Source organism: Peromyscus maniculatus, chromosome 17 (assembly GCF_049852395.1).
Source record: "Peromyscus maniculatus bairdii isolate BWxNUB_F1_BW_parent chromosome 17, HU_Pman_BW_mat_3.1, whole genome shotgun sequence".
Taxonomy (NCBI): Eukaryota; Metazoa; Chordata; class Mammalia; order Rodentia; family Cricetidae; genus Peromyscus; species Peromyscus maniculatus.
This window is the reverse complement of record NC_134868.1, coordinates 3107371-3122860: the sequence shown is the minus strand read 5'-3', so window position 1 is coordinate 3122860 and position 15490 is coordinate 3107371. Positions and strand designations below refer to the sequence as shown.

Below are 15490 nucleotides of genomic sequence, written 5' to 3'. Positions count from 1 at the left end.
TGCTGCCTACTCAGTTTCTCAAAGACGGAGTCTGTCTCCTCCTTTTTAGTCTTATGAGAGGACTTACTGAGATAAGTTGACCACCAGTGACCTGCTGGGGTGAGGCAGGCAATGTCCTTCCAGAGGCAGTGATCCTTGGCCATCCTCTTAGTACACATGGGAAGGAAAGTGATGAGCCTAGTTCACCCAGGTAATATGTGTTGTAGCTGGGCTTCAGGTCCCAAGTCTTCAATCCAGATTCAGTCATGTTCCCTCCACTGTGAAAGTGCAGTGACTGACCTCGGTTCTAGTTGTTTCTTTCTGTGTCTGAGGGCATCATCTTGGGAGTCCCAATGAACATTGGGACTGGGCTCTTTAAGCACAAGGCTGACATGGGCACAAATTCACCCAGGAGGGCCCTGATCTTTTTTCATCACAAATGAATTCTAAGTCCCCCTTCTCATGTTCATGGCATCAGAGCACCATTCCTGACCTTGGTTTCTTGTCTTGTCTGGTGCTGAATGGAAGAAGTTTGTGTAACTTAGACGGATGCCTACATGACCTCATCAGTGCCCATGGTCAAATAAAGCCCATGGCATCGACAGGAGCACCTGGAATGGGGAACTGGGAGTCTGCTTGTTACTCGACATGGGGGTGCACTGTCCTGCTGCCCCCCTGCTTCTGTGCTCATTCCATCTCTCTGTTCCTGCTGCGGCTTCCAGTATGTGCCCACACCTGACTGTGAGCCAGGTCTATGCTCACAAAGGCCGGGCAGGTCACAGTACTGGTTTCTCATTTCTCAGTTATGTTGAATGCTCCACTGATGTACTCATGTAAACACATTACTGTTATTTATTTGTTCTTTTGGGGGGATTTACAGTGTTCGTTGTTATTTTACTTTTGGAAACAAGAAGATTTAGAACCATGAAAAGCATCATCAATGTATCACTGGAAAATCACCTGGGAATGCAAAGTCTAAAATAGAAGGCTAGCCCCTAGCTAGGAATTGTCTATTTGAGTTTAAATACCTTAAGAGGAAATAAAATAGAAACCTCTCATTACCCAGCAAAGTGAGTCTCCTGTATTTTAAGCTGTCCAGAAACTAGCTTTGTAGCCAAAGTTGACCTTAGGCTTAGCATCACATTGCTTCAATTTCCCAAGCACTAAGATTACAAATGGGGCTGCCAAGGCCAGTGGGGACAGAGCTAGAGATGAACCCTGGGTTTCCCACAGTGGGGACAGAGCTAGAGATGAACCCTGGGTTTCCCACAGTGGGGACAGAGCTAGAGATGAACCCTGGGTTTCCCACAGTGGGGACAGAGCTAGAGATGAACCCTGGGTTTCCCACAGTGGAGACAGAGCTAGAGATGAACCCTGGGTTTCCCACAGTGGAGACAGAGCTAGAGATGAACCCTGGGTTTCCCACAGTGGAGACAGAGCTAGAGATGAACCCTGGGTTTCCCACAGTGGGGACAGAGCTAGAGATGAACCCTGGGTTTCCTACACGCTAGGCAATCACTCTGCCAGCTAAGCTATGCCCAAAGCTGTTATCTTTGGGGGGAAAGTTTCAAGAGCTAGGAACATTTTTTCTCTGCATGTACCTCCTAATCCAAATCCCACATTGTAATCAGCCATGCAGGCTCTTCCTGGGTGGGCTTCCAAGTGTCTGTATGTGAGGCAGCTGATAGTTCCTCCTCCACAGTCATATGATGTAATTTCTCAGTAGTATTTTCTCTCATCATGATGAATAGGAAGATTTTTAGGAAGAAATGGGATATTTATGAACAGTACTTGGAAAGTAAACACTCAGTTCCCTACATGGGAAGCACTAAGGGATTTCCAATCAAGCAGAAATCTATCTCTGGCTTTGGAAGGGGGACGTGCTGAAAGTCTTCCCTTGTGTCCCAGGAGTAACTCCTGGAAAGGGAAGCATGACTTCTGGTGAGTTGCGAGGACAGCTAATGAGCAGGGAGGCAATGGTAGTTCCCATGACACGAGCAGTTCCTTCCCTGGACATTCTATTGTATCCTAGAGAGCCCTGACATCCTCTGTGATGTCACCTTGATGTGACAACACCAACTGCTCTTGGGGCATTTGTTCAGTCCTTTTATAGTTCACCTTAGAAGACATGTTGACAAGACTAAGCAGGTTACTTGGGAGACAGAATGTAGAGCATAGAGAGACCAGAGTGAGGCAGAAGGAAGCTGACATCAGTCTCAGTGTAAAACAGTGAGAAGTAAATGGTCCTGGGGTTCATTGGGTGCTTGGCAGGGTACGGGGAGCTTCCTAGAGGAGGTGGGCTTAAGCTGATTCTTCCACTTTTGGGCTCAATAGCTGGAGTCTCCAGGAAACTTCTGGACTTCCCTGATTGTTGTGGTTCCTGAATGTCAAGGATGCCAGGACATTAGTTTCTCTGTCCCAGTAGGCAAGAGTTGTTAAAGCCAAAGCTGTTGTACTTGGAGGTTTTGGCTTACACTTTTTAAAAATTTTATAATTTAATTTAATTTTACAAAATGGCACGATTCCCCTGTACTCCCTGCTCCTGCTACCTCCTGGCCTCTCCCCAGAACACCCCCCATTCCCATCTCCTCCAGGGCAAGGACTCCCCTGGGGATTCAACTCAGCCTGGTAGATTCAGTTCAGGCAGGTCCAGTCCCCTCCTCCCTTCACCCAGGCTGAGCAAAGTGTTCCTGCATAGGCCCCATGCTCCAAACAGCCAGCTCATGCACTAAGGGCAGGACACGTTCCCACTGCCTGGGGGCCTCCCAAACAGTTCAAGCTAATCAACTGTCTCACTTATCCAGAGGGCCTGATCCAGTTGGGGGCTCCTCAGCTATTGGTTCATAGTTCATGTGTTTCCACTAGTTTGGCTATTTGTCCCTGTGCTTTTTCCAATAATGGTCTCAACAATTCTTGCTCATACAAACCCTCCTCTTTCTTGCTGATTGGACTCCTGGAGCTACAAGTGGGGCCTGGCCATGGATCTCTGCATCTGCTTCCATCAGTCATTGGATGAGAGTTCTAGCACAACAGTTGGGGTGTTTAGCCATCCGATCACCAGAGTAGGTCAGTTCAGGCTTTCTCTCCACCATTGCCAGTAGTCTATTGGGGGGGTATCTTTGTGGATTTCTGGGGACCTCTCTAGCACTTTGCTTCTTTCTATTCCCCAAGGGTCTTCATTTATCATGGTCTCTTTTTCCTTGTTCTCCCTCTCTGTTCTTGATCCAGCTAGGATCTCCCACTCCCCTAAGCTCATTTTCCCTTGACCCTTGCCCTTCATTACCCCCACTCATGTCCGGTTTGCTCATGTAGATCTCATCCATTTCTCTGTCGTTGGGCAATCCCTGTGTCTTTCTTAGGGTCCTGTTTTCTAGGTAGCCTCCCTGGAGTTGTGAGTAGCAGTTTAGTCATCCTTTGTTTTACATCTAGTATCCACCTTTGAGTGAGTACATACCATATTTGTCTTTCTGAGCCTCGGTTACCTCACTCAGATCCATCCATTTGCCTGCAAACCTCATGATGTCATTGTTTTTCTCTGCTGAGTAGTACTCCATTGTGTATATGTGCCAGAATTTATTTATCCATTCTTCAGTTGAAGGACATCTAGGTTGTTTCCAGGTTCTGGCTATTACAAACAATGCTGCTATAAACATAGCTGAGCATGTGCCCTTGTGGTATGATTGAGCATTCCTTGGGTGTATGCCCAAGAGTGGTATAGCTGGATCTTGGGGGAGATTGATTTCCAATTTTCTAAGAAAGCACCATATTGATTTCCAAAGTGGCTGTACAATCTTGCATTCCCACCAACAGTGGAGGAGAGTTCCCCTTGCTTCACATCCTCTCCTGCATAAGCTGCTTCAGTGTTTTTTATCTTAGCCATTCTGACAGGCATAAGGTAGTATCTGAGAGTTGTTTTAATTTGCATTTCCCTGATGACTAAGGATATTGAACAATTCCTTAAATGTCTTTCAGCCATTTGAGCTTCCTCTGTTGAGAATTCTCTGTTTAGTTCTATAGCCCATTTCTTAATTGGACTGTTGGGTGTTTTGATGTCTAATTTCTTGAATTCTTTATATATTCTGGATATCAGTCCTCTGTCAGATGTGGGGTTGGTGAAGACCTTTTCCCATTCTGTAGGTTGTCGCTTTGTTTTGTTGACCGTGTCCTTTGCTCTACAAAAGCTTCTCAGTTTCAAGCGGTCCCATTGATTGATTGTTTCTCTCAGTGTCTGTGCTACTGGTGTTATATTTAGGAAGAGATCTCCTATGCCAATGCATTCAAGACTACTTCCTACTTTCTCTTCTATTATGTTCAGAGTAGCTGCATTTATGTTGAGGTCTTTGATCCACTTGGACTTAAGTTTTGTGCACGATGACAGATATGGATCTATTTGTAGCCTTCTACATGTTGACATCCAATTATGCCAGCACCACTGGTTGAAGATGCTTTCTTTTTTCCATTGTACACTTTTGGCTTCTTTGTCATATGTCTATGATCATATTATATGATCATAGGTGTGCAGATTAGTGTCAGGGTCTTCAATTCAATTCCATTGGTCCACATGTCAGTTTTTATGCCAGTACCAAGCTATTTTTATTACTGTAGCTCTATAGTAGAGCTTGAGTTCAGGCATCATGATGCCTCCAGAGTTTGTTTTATTGTACAGGATTATTTGGCTATCCTGGGGTTTTTGTTTTTCCATATGAAGTTGAGTATTATTCTTTCCAGGTCTGTGAAGAATTGTTTTGGTATTATGATGGGTATTGCATTGAATCTGCAAATTGCTTTTGGTAAGAATGCCATTTTTACTATGTTAGTCCCACCTATCCATTTGTGTGGGAGATCTTTCCATTTCCTGGCATCTTCTTTAATTTCTTTCTTTAGGGACTTAAAGTTCTTTTGAGATAGATCCTTCCTTGCTTAGATAGAGTTACCCCAAGGTATTTTATATCATTTGTGGTTATTGTAAAGGGTGATGCAACTCTGATTTCCTTCTCATCCTGTTATCAATTGTATATAGGAGGGCTACTGATTTTTTTTAGTTAATCTTGTATCCTGCTACATTGCTGAAGATGTTTATAAGCTGTATGAGTTCCTTGGTCAAATTTTTGGAGTCACTCGTGTATACTGTCATGTCATCTGCAAATAGTGAAAGCTTGACTTCTTCATTTCCAATTTGTATCCACTTGATCTCCTTATGTTGTCTTAATTACTCTGGCTAGAACTTCAAGTACTATATTGAGTAAGTATGGTGAGAGCAGACAGCCTTGTCTTGTTCCTGATTTTAGTGGAATTGCTTTGAGTTTCTCTCCATTTACTTTGATGTTGGCTGTTGGCTTGCTGTAAATTGCCTTTATTATGTTTAGGTATGTTCCCTGTATTCCTGATCTCTCCAAGACCTTTATCATGAAGGGGTGTTGGATTTTGTCAAATATCTTTTTCAGCATCTAATGAGATGATCATGTGGTTTTTTTCTTTCAGTTGGTTTACATGGTGTATTACATTGACAGACTTTCATATGTTGAACCATCCTTGCATCCCTACTTGATCATGGTGGATCATTGTTTTGATGTGTTCTTGGAGTCTGTTTGCCAGTATTTTATTGAGTTTTTTGCATCAATGTTTGTGGTGGTAATCTAATTGTACTGAAATGTGATTTTGAATGTATGTTAATAAATAAAGTTGCCCGAAGGTCAGAGCTATTAGAGCCATAGCAAGAGTGTGGCGGTAGTGGCACACGCCTTTAATCCCATAGATCTCTGAGTGTTCAGGGATACAGCCAGCATTGGAGACATATGCCTTTAAGACCTAGGGGGCTGTACATTCAGACAGTGACGAGGCAGTCACGTGTTTGGGTTTACAACCAATGAGAAGGCAGAACAAAATACTATAAATAGACAAACAGACAGGAAATAGGTCTCCTTTCGGGAAGCTGTGACACCGCAGGCGGAAGGGTGAGATTTTAGCTCTGAGCTCTGAGCTCTCGGCTTTCTCTTTTACATTGTTTCTGTGTTTCTTATTTAATAAGACGGTTAGTTACATCTATAAATGTTTACGAGGGAGATTGGTCTGTAGTTCCCTTTCTTTGTTGCATCTTTGTTTGGCTTAGGGATCAGGGTAATTGTAGCCTCATAGGAGAAGTTTGGTAATGTTCTTTCTGTTTCCATTGTGTCGAACAATTTAAAGAGTATTGGTATTAACTCTTCTTTGAAGATCTGGTAGAATTCTGTGCTGAAACCATCTGGACCTGGGCTTTTGTTTGGTTGGGAGACTCCTAATGACTGATTCTATTTCCTTAGGGGTTTTTGGACTATTTAAATAGTTTATCTGTTCCTGATTTAACTTACGTATGTGGTACCTATCCAGAAAATTATCCATTTCTTTTAGATTTTCCAGTTTTGTGGAGTACAGGTTTTTGAAATATGACTTGATGATTTTCTGGATTTTCTCAGTGTTGGTTGTTATATCTCCATTTTCTTTTCTGATTTTGCTAATTTGGATGCTCTCTCTCTGCCTTTTGGTTAGATTGGATAAGGGCTTGTCAATCTTGTTGATTTTCTCAAAAAACCAAATCTTTGTTTCATTGATTCTTTGTATTGTTCTCTTTGTTTCTATTTTATTGATTTTACCCGTCAATTTGATTATTTCCTGGTGTCTATTCTTCCTGGGTGACTTTGCTTCTTGTTCTAAAGCTTTCAGGTGTGCTGTTAAGTCACTAGTGTGAGATTTCTCCAACTTCTTTATGTGGGCATTTAGTGCTATAAATTTCCCTCTTAGTACTGCTTTCATAGTGTCCCATAAGTTTGGGTATGTGGTGTCTTCATTTTCGTTGATCTCTAGTAGTCTTTAATTTCTTTCTTTATTTCTTCCTTCACTAATTGTTGATTCAGTTGAGCATTATTCAGTTTCCATGAGATTGTAGGCTTTCTGTAGTTCTTGTTGTTGAAATCTAACTTTAAACCATCGTGGTCTGATAGAACACAGGAAGTTATTCCAACTTTTTTGTATCTGTTGAGATTTACTTTGTGGCCATGTATGTGATCGATTTTATAGAAGGTTCCATGGGGTGCTGAGAAGAAGGTGTATTCTTTTTTGTTAGGATGGAATGTTCTGTTGATATCGATTAAGTCCATTTGAATCATAACATCAGTTAAGTCCTTTATTTCTCTGTTAAGTTTCGATTTGGGAGATCTGTCCAGTGGTGAAAGTGAGGAGTTGAAGTCTCCCACTATTAATGTGTGGGCTTTTATATGTGATTTAAGCTTTAGTAATATTTCTTTTACATATGTGGGTGCCTTTGTCTTTGGGGCATAAATGTTCAGAATTGAAACATTTTATTATATTTTTCCTGTGATGAGTATGTAATGTCCTTCTTGATCTCCTTTGCTTGATTTTAGTTTGAAGTCTATTTTGCTAGATATTAGGATGGCTACACCCACTTGCTTCTTAAGACCATTTGATTGAAAAGACTTTTCCCAGACTTTAATTCTCAGGTAGTGTCTATTTTTGAATTTGCGGTGTGTTTTTATCTTTTTTAAAAAATTTTATTTATTTTATTTTACAATACCATTCAGTTCCTCATATCAGCCACGGGTTCCCCTATTCTCCCCCTCCCACCCTCTCCCCTTACCCTTAGCCCACCCCCCATTCCCACCTCCTCCAGGGCAAATACTCCCCCGAGGACTGCGATCAACCTGGTAGACCCAGTCCAGGCAGGTCCAGTCCCTTCCTCCCAAACTGAGCCAAGTGTCCCTGCATAAGCTCCAGGTTTCAAACAGCCAACTCATGCAATGAGCAGAGGAGTTGGTCCCACTGCCTAGTTGCCTCCCAAACTGATCAAGCCAATCAACTGTCTCACCTATTCAGAGGGCCTGATCCAGCTGGGGGCCCCTCAGCCTTTGGTTCATAGTTCATGTGTTTCCATTCATTTGGCTATTTTTTTCAATAATTGAGTAAAACTGAAATTTATTATAAGCCACAGTCATCCTAGGGACCTCCATGCTATATATATAGCCTCCATGGTTCTATGGGTTGTGGTCTGATTGTTTTTTATTTTATATCTAGAATCCACTTATGAGTAAGTACATACCATGATTGTCTTTCTGGGTTTGGGTTACCTCACTCAGGATGGTTTTTCCTAGTTCCATCCATTTGCCTGCAAATTTCATGCTTTCATTGTTTTTCTCTGCTGAGTAGTACTCCATTGTGTATATGTACCACATTTTTTTCATCCATTCTTCCGTTGACGGGCATCTAGGTTGTTTCCAGGTTCTGGCTATTACAAATAGTGCTGCTATGAACATAGCTGAGCATGTATCTTTATGGTATGAATCAGCATTCCTTGGGTATATGCCCAAAAGTGGGATGGCTGGGTCTTGAGGTAGTTCGATTCCTAATTTTCTGAGAGTCCACCATACTGATTTCCACAGTGGTTGTACAAGCTTGCATTCCCACCAACAGTGGAGGAGTGTTCCCTTTGCTCCACATCCTCTCCAACATTGACTGTCATTGGTGTTTTTGATCATAGCCATTCTGACAGGTGTAAGGTGGTATCTCAGATTCGTTTTAATTTACATTTCTCTGATGATTAAGGATGTTGAGAATTTCTTTAAATGTCTTTCAGCCATTTGTAGTTCTTGTTTTGTGAATTCTCTGTTTAGCTCTTTAGCCCAATTTTTAATTGGACTGTTCAGTATTTTGATGTCTAGTTTCTTGAGTTCTTTATATAATGTGGAGATCAAGCCTCTGTCAGATGTGGGGTTGGTGAAGATCTTTTCCCATTCTGTTGTCTGTCTTTTTGTCTTATTGACTGTGTCTTTTGCCCTGCAAAAGCTTCTCAATTTGGAGAGGTCCCATTTATTAATTGTTGTGCTCAGGGTCTGTGTTGTTGGTGTTTTATTTAGGAAATGGTCTCCGGTGCCAATGCCTTCAAGAGTGCTTCCTACTTTCTTTTCTATTAAGTTTAGTGTAACTGGATTTATGTTCAGGTCTTTGATCCACTTGGACTTGAGTTTTGTGCATGGTGACTGATATGGATCTATTTGTAATCTTTTACATATTGAGATCCAGTTATGTCAGCACCATTTGTTGAAGATACTTTCTTTTTTCCATTGTATACTTTTTACTCTTAATTATTACCACTATCACTATTAGAAAGATTCTCTTAACTAGATAGGAAGTACGCAAAACATTTCTAAAGTTCAGAGCTTATAGACAGCTTTGATATTTTTGAGAGTTCTTTTGAAACAAGAGTGTTTAATGGTTTTCTCTTAACTCTGGGACTTAGTGACTTTTGTTGCTATACATTTCAGATGTTTTGTAACAACTCTATTAAGAGCTACGTCAGTTTACAGCTAACCCAAAAAGGAAGAGAAAATAAAAACCTTGTAAGGAATATTCTGTTTCTGAATTGCTTAGCTAGTTATTCCATAACAGTCAATTTCCCAACAGGAGATGATAGAGGTCTAAATTGGAGTGAGGTTCCAGACCCGCAGCTTACAACAGGTCTGAAGACATTGCTGAAACTTAGTTACAATTGTCTCAAACTCCTCAGCAGTCTGGAAGCCTCTTTATTCTCCTACTATCCCCAGACTGCAAGATGGAACCTTAGTATCAGGGAAATTGATTTAGTCGGTCTTTACACTTATCACCAATCTCTGATACAATTTCCCCTTCTTAATTTTTAAAGCTGTATTTTCCATGAACTCTTTAACAATGTTTGATAGATTTTTATTAGCCCAATATTTTCACCAAAACTGCTACTATTCAAAGGAGTTAACATGAAACATATCCTTCATTAACTTACCGAGAAAGCATTTTCATCATTTCACTTCATTAGCTTTAACCCTGATGTTGTTATTGTCAGAAGCTGTGATATTTTGTACTGTTTTTTTATAAGGAACTTTCAGGTGAAACAACTCTATTTTGTAAGACAGCTAGATTTTCTGAAATTTGTTTCCCATCTATAAAGCAGTCATTTCTTTTTTGAATGCCTGTTTCCTTGTCTCCTTATTAGATTTGCAAAGGAATTACTCATTGCAGGCAGTTTGTTCAAAAGGCAAAGAACTTTTTAAATCTCCCATATGTTTCTTCATATCTAAAACAACGTTCAGTGTATAAACTGCTTTCCCTTGATTTAAGGATTTTAAAGTGGCTTGTTTGCTCTTATAGGTAGCTTTTTGTCTGATCTGAGTTCTCAAGAGGTAAGATTAAGCTTTTTAGCATTGCTTTGAGAAGAAACTTTAACCCTGTTGTTATTATTAGCAATAACATTCTGAGCTGAAAAGTTTTTGGACAGTATCGCCATCTTTAGCTGAAAAACTACATTTCCCAGAATGCATTTCTCGTTGTCAGCTCACTGTTACGAGCTAGGTTATGGACTTCATTTCCCATAGTTCTTTTTGGGTCCAGGAGTCAATTTCTGGTTCTCTTTTTACTGGGCTTACTTTCAAAGTTTTCGCTGGGGAGGTTTGGGCCAAGCTTGAGTTTTCAGTTATGGGGCACTGGGAGATTTCTGTTCTGAGCTGGCTTCAACAGGTGTCTCTCCTTCATTTGACACTTGCCCGGGATCAGAACTGCACCTGCCTCGTTAGCCGGCATTGAGGCAGGCATTCCTTTTACCGGCTTCCCTCAGGGCTTGTGTTCGCCTTAGCCAGTCAGTGTAAAACAAAAACATTTGCAACAGAGCTTTTCCATAGCTCCTTCAGAGAGATTTTCTCCCACTGATAGATCTTTATCTCATTTTGCTTGCTCCTTCCCCCTCAGATGCAGAGCTTCAGATATCTCAGGCTGTGGCTCTGTTCCTCTGCTAGCTGCCTTTGGAGGTAGGGGCTCCCTGCCCCGAGAATCCGCCTCAGACTTTTAGCAGCTTTCATTTTCTGGGGAGCAACCTGTCTCTTCTGTTTCTGTTTCTTCAGAGTCTTTCTCCCTGACAGTTCCCAGTTTGGTCTCAGTTTATCGCCTCTGCCCCTGAAACATTTTTTGACACTGAAGTGGCAGCTTTCCCTGCTACTGAAGGTCGGGGCTTTTTGTCCGTTTCTGTTTTCCGGGTCTGTGAGGTTTGTGTTCATAAATCAAGCTTAGCAAGGGAGGTTTTTGCCATCTCTAAGCTTGCATCAGACCTTCACCTGGCCCAGTTCCCCAGTGGATTGATTTCATTTGTCTGTGTTCTCAGAACTTATCGCCTGAGGCAATCAACCCCTCAAGGGCTACACTCCCTCACCTCACTGGGAGTCAGTCAAAACAAAGCTTTTCTCAAAAAGATGCTTTCTGATAGAAAAAAAAGTTACTCCTTGTTAGTTCTCCGTTCTGCCCTGGCTTTGCTCTTTATGCACACAGTGTTCCTGACTCGGCAGCCCAACTGTAGTTGCAGTTCAGCTTTACTGCTTTCCCAGAAAGGTCCTTTCTCTGATAGGAAAGCTTTTCTCAGATCTTTTTGCAGCTGTGGACTTATCAATTTGGGACTTGTAGGAAAGTGGGCAACTATACTGTTCCCACCGGCTTTAGCTTTGTTTGTTCATCAGCAATCTTCCTCTGGGTCCTGCACCTTCTTGCCTCAGCTCTGGGCTCCAGGAAGTTGTTTACAATGGCAGATACTCTAGTATCTCTGGAATGCACTCCAACTTGGAGGTAATGGCCAGTTGCTTCTCAGTGTTGGTTAGAAGCAAGGATACAATGCTAACAGAGAGGGCTTCGGCTCATCACTTCAGGGAATCTTTTCATTAGGGCAATTAGGAGCACCCTTTCATGCTGTTAGACGTTCACTCAGAAACAAAACCCTTGATGCCTCAGCTCAGCTGTAACTGAAAAGGCTTGACTTCATTGCTTTTTCTAGGTAAACAGTTTCCTGCCCTATTGGGCTCTTTATGGCTCTTCACTCGCACTCTCTCAAGCGTTTCCTCAGAGACAGAGCTTAGAAGAGGTTTTTAGGAAATCAAGCTCTGCCTCCCTCATTGCAGGGAGGATTTTTCTGGCTTGAAAGACAGGACTTAGAGAGGTTTTGCTGTCTTAAGAGGTTTGTTGTTTTCCCTTAGAGCGAATCACAGGTGATTCCCCATCTTATCTTCAGGTGATTCTAATTTTTGTCTTTCTGAGAAAGTTAAAGGCGTTAGTTTTTAAGTTCAAGAGAGCTTTTTAGTTTGACAACGATTAAGGCTTTTTAGAGAGATTTTCCAAGAAAAGCTTTAGTTTGAAAGATTTTTTTCCCAAGAGAGAGAAAGACGAATTTTTCCCAAAAGTTCTGAGTTTTAAATTTTTGTTTTGGCTTCTTACACCCGTGTTTTTGCCTCAGGGAGAAATCACTTTTTCCTGTCACGTGGACTTAGCATTTTAACTGTCCCCAGGCCAAAAGCTTCCATAGGAAACTTTTTTCTGTGGGATAAGCTCAAAGAAGAGTTTTTTTTTAACTACCCATAAAGCTCAATGAAATATTTTTCCCAGTTTGCATTCATAGCCCTAAAGTTAGAAAATTGAAGAGTTTTTCTGTCTAGTTGCCTTACTTACCTTAAATACTTTTTTGCATGGCATTACACTTTTAAGTTTTTCCTACACTATATTACTACTCTATACCTTATACTTATTTTTCACAGATAGAAATTTTGAAAGAGCTAGAAGATAGAAATCTTTTTTCATTAAATCAGTTTACAATTTATTACTGTATATTGCTTATATTAACTTTTTTCTCACTTTTCTTAAGAAATTTTTCTACTCTACATACCACCCACAGATCCCATCTCCTCCCTCCTCCCACTCCCCAGCCCTCCCTTCCAAGCCACCCCACATCCCCACATCCCCCAAACCAAGGTCTCCCATGGAGAGTCAGCAGAGCCTGGCACACTGAGCCTAGGCAGGTCCAAGCCCCTCTCCACTGCACCAAGGCTGAGCAAGACATCACACCATAGGCACTGGGCTCCCAGAAGCCTGCCCATGCACCAGGGATGAATCCATTCCCCTGTCTGGGTACCCCCAAACAGTTTGAGCCAAACAACCATCTTCCGTATCCAGAGGGCCTAGTCCAGTCCCATGGGGTCTCCACAGCCACTAGTCTACAGTTCATGGGTTTCCACTAGTGTGGTCCATCATCTCTTCCCATCCTCCTATCATGATCTCAACGTCCCTTGCCTGTAGTATCTCTCCTCTCTCTCATCGAGTGGATTCCCGGAGCTCAGCCTGGTGCCTGGCTGTGGATCTCTGCATCTGCCTCCATCAGTCACTGGACAAAGGCTCTATGATGACAGTTAGGGTATTCACTAGACAGATTACCAGAGTAGACCAGTCCAGGCACCCTCTAGACCACTGCCAACACTCCCAGGTGGGGTCACCCTTGTGGATTCCTGAGAGCCTCCCTGGTACCCTGCCTAGAAGATAGAAATCTTTATAGAGGAGATTTTTGAGCTGCAGCATTGGACATCCTTCCAGTCCATTTTTTTCTTTTCCCTTGAGGATAAAACCCCCTGCCTATATCTATATCTATATCTATATCTATATCTATATCTATATCTATATCATCTATATCTATATCTATATATAGCTATAGCTATAGCTATCTATATCATCTATCTATATATCTATCTATATCTAATATATATATATATATATATATTCCATTAAACACCGGACATGTCCCTTTTTCCATTGGCAGGGCCTGACTCGCACTTTAACCAGAAACTCTGTATTAAAACTTATTTTCCTTTGTCTTTAGTCCCTGTTCATTTGTCTTTAGTCCCTCCCCGCCCCCTTTTTTTTAGTCCCTGTCCATGGCACCATTCTGCAGGGCATTTATCTACCAACCCCACAGTTGCCCAGAGTTTTCTTGAATGTGAGCAGTAGGAAATATTAGAAGGATCTAGATTGTGGAGATAAACAGATAGAAAATACAAGATAGCTTCCAGAGGACCTGGAATCTATTCCAATGGGCCCTGACTGTCTCTGCCCCAGGGTATTTATAGAGACACCAAGGGGTGGAGCAAAAGACTGAGTGCAGCACAGTCAAGTGCAGACCATCTCAGACACCTGCACTCAGGCCCTTGGTCCTAATCATCCTCTCTATGGGGACCTGCTGGGTAAAGGCACAAGGAACCCAAAAATGAACCTTTACAAATAATACAAAATACCTTGGGGTAACTCTAACTAAGCAAGTGAAAGACCTATGACAAGAATTTTAAGTCTCTGAAGAAAGAAATTGAAGAAGATATCAGAAAATGGAAAGATCTCCCATGCTCATGGATAGGAAGGATTAACATAGTAAAAATAGCAATCTTACCAAAAGCAATCTACAGATTCAATGCAATCCCCATCAAAATCCCAACACAGTTCCTTTATTTTATAGGATTGTTTTGGATATCCTGGGTTTTTTGTTTTTCCATATGAAGTTGAGTATTCTTTCAAGTTCTGTGAAAGAGCAATACTCTCCCTCTCTCTCTTTTTCTCTCTCCCTCTCTATGTTTCCCCCACCTCTCTCCCTCTCTCCCTCTCTCTCCTCTCTCATTCTTCCCCTCTCCCTTTTCCCCCCCTCTCTCTCCTCTCTCTCCCTCCCCCTCTCCCTCTCCCCACCTCTCTTCCTCTCTCTCTCCTGCTCTGCTTCTCCACAGCCAGTTCCTGTCTGCTGGCTATGTTCAGTCTGCTTCTTTCTCTTTCTGATCTGAACTCTTCCGGATGCCTCTGCTTCTCTCTCTCTCTCTCTCTCTCTCTCTCTCTCTCTCTCTCTCTCTCTCTCTCATCTACAATAAAAACCTTCCCCTTACCTGTACAATGGAGTGATTATAGAGTCAGTTTATCTAATGCCAAGAAACAATTTAAAATTTTTTACATAGTGTATTTTAATTGAAAATTAACAACAACTTGTGTACAGAGTTCAATAAATAGAATGTCCTCTTTCAGAGAATTTCTTTTGAATTTCTGTATGTTTTAAAATTCTTGCTAATATAGATATCAATTTGACTGCTTCAGAGGACTGTCAATCAACTGCAGCGCCAACTAGAAAGAAAAGCAAAAGCAAGAATTACTAGCAGTATCACCAGGGACATTGGTGGTGTCATGGAGAGGATTATGGGCAGCAGCATCAGTGTCGATATTGGCATCATCTCATGCAGTATCATCAGCATCATTGTGTGTAAGTAGGTGTGTGAATTGGAAGCTCCTTTTTTTGTTTTCTGCTGCTTGTTTTGGAGTGTTTGTTTCTGAGATGATGCTATCCTCACAAGATGGCCACAGAAAAGGCAGACACTGATTAATATTTAACAGTTAGATATCTCTGTATATGCTTAGCCACTCCAAAAACACAAGGTTGTCACTGGGAGAGAAAATAATTCTCTTTCCAGAATGGGAGACAACCATGAGCCAGTTAACATTATTTGGTCAGTTTTGGTGAACCGAACTGACTTTGTTACTTTTATATTATATATTTTCAATACAATTGGGGAAAAATTACTTTCTTCTGGTACCAGGTAAAGCCTATGTATCCTCATATAAAACATGGAATTTATTAGTCATAAGTATTAGCACCAAAGAGACT

The 15490-nt window shown here is 41.6% G+C and overlaps 1 protein-coding gene and 1 long non-coding RNA gene across 11 annotated transcripts in view; one reads left to right on the top strand and one right to left on the bottom strand.

The window, feature by feature from the left end:
* Positions 1-2091: 2091 nt before the first annotated feature.
* On the top strand, positions 2092-15128 carry LOC143269012 (uncharacterized). Its single transcript, XR_013045264.1, has 2 exons — positions 2092-2215; positions 14905-15128. It is a non-coding gene; the product is annotated as an uncharacterized LOC143269012 (long non-coding RNA).
* LOC102902981 (uncharacterized) overlaps positions 14771-15490 on the bottom strand; it is a 119191-nt gene continuing 118471 nt past the window's right edge. For 5 of the 10 annotated variants that reach the window (XM_042262920.2, XM_076553170.1, XM_042262919.2 and 2 more), the window contains one exon: positions 14773-14952. The gene's annotated coding sequence lies outside the window, so the exon portion shown is untranslated. Of the gene's footprint in view, positions 14953-15490 lie in introns of all 10 variants that reach the window. The other 5 variants (XM_076553169.1, XM_042262921.2, XM_076553168.1 and 2 more) reach the window with 3 other exon arrangements.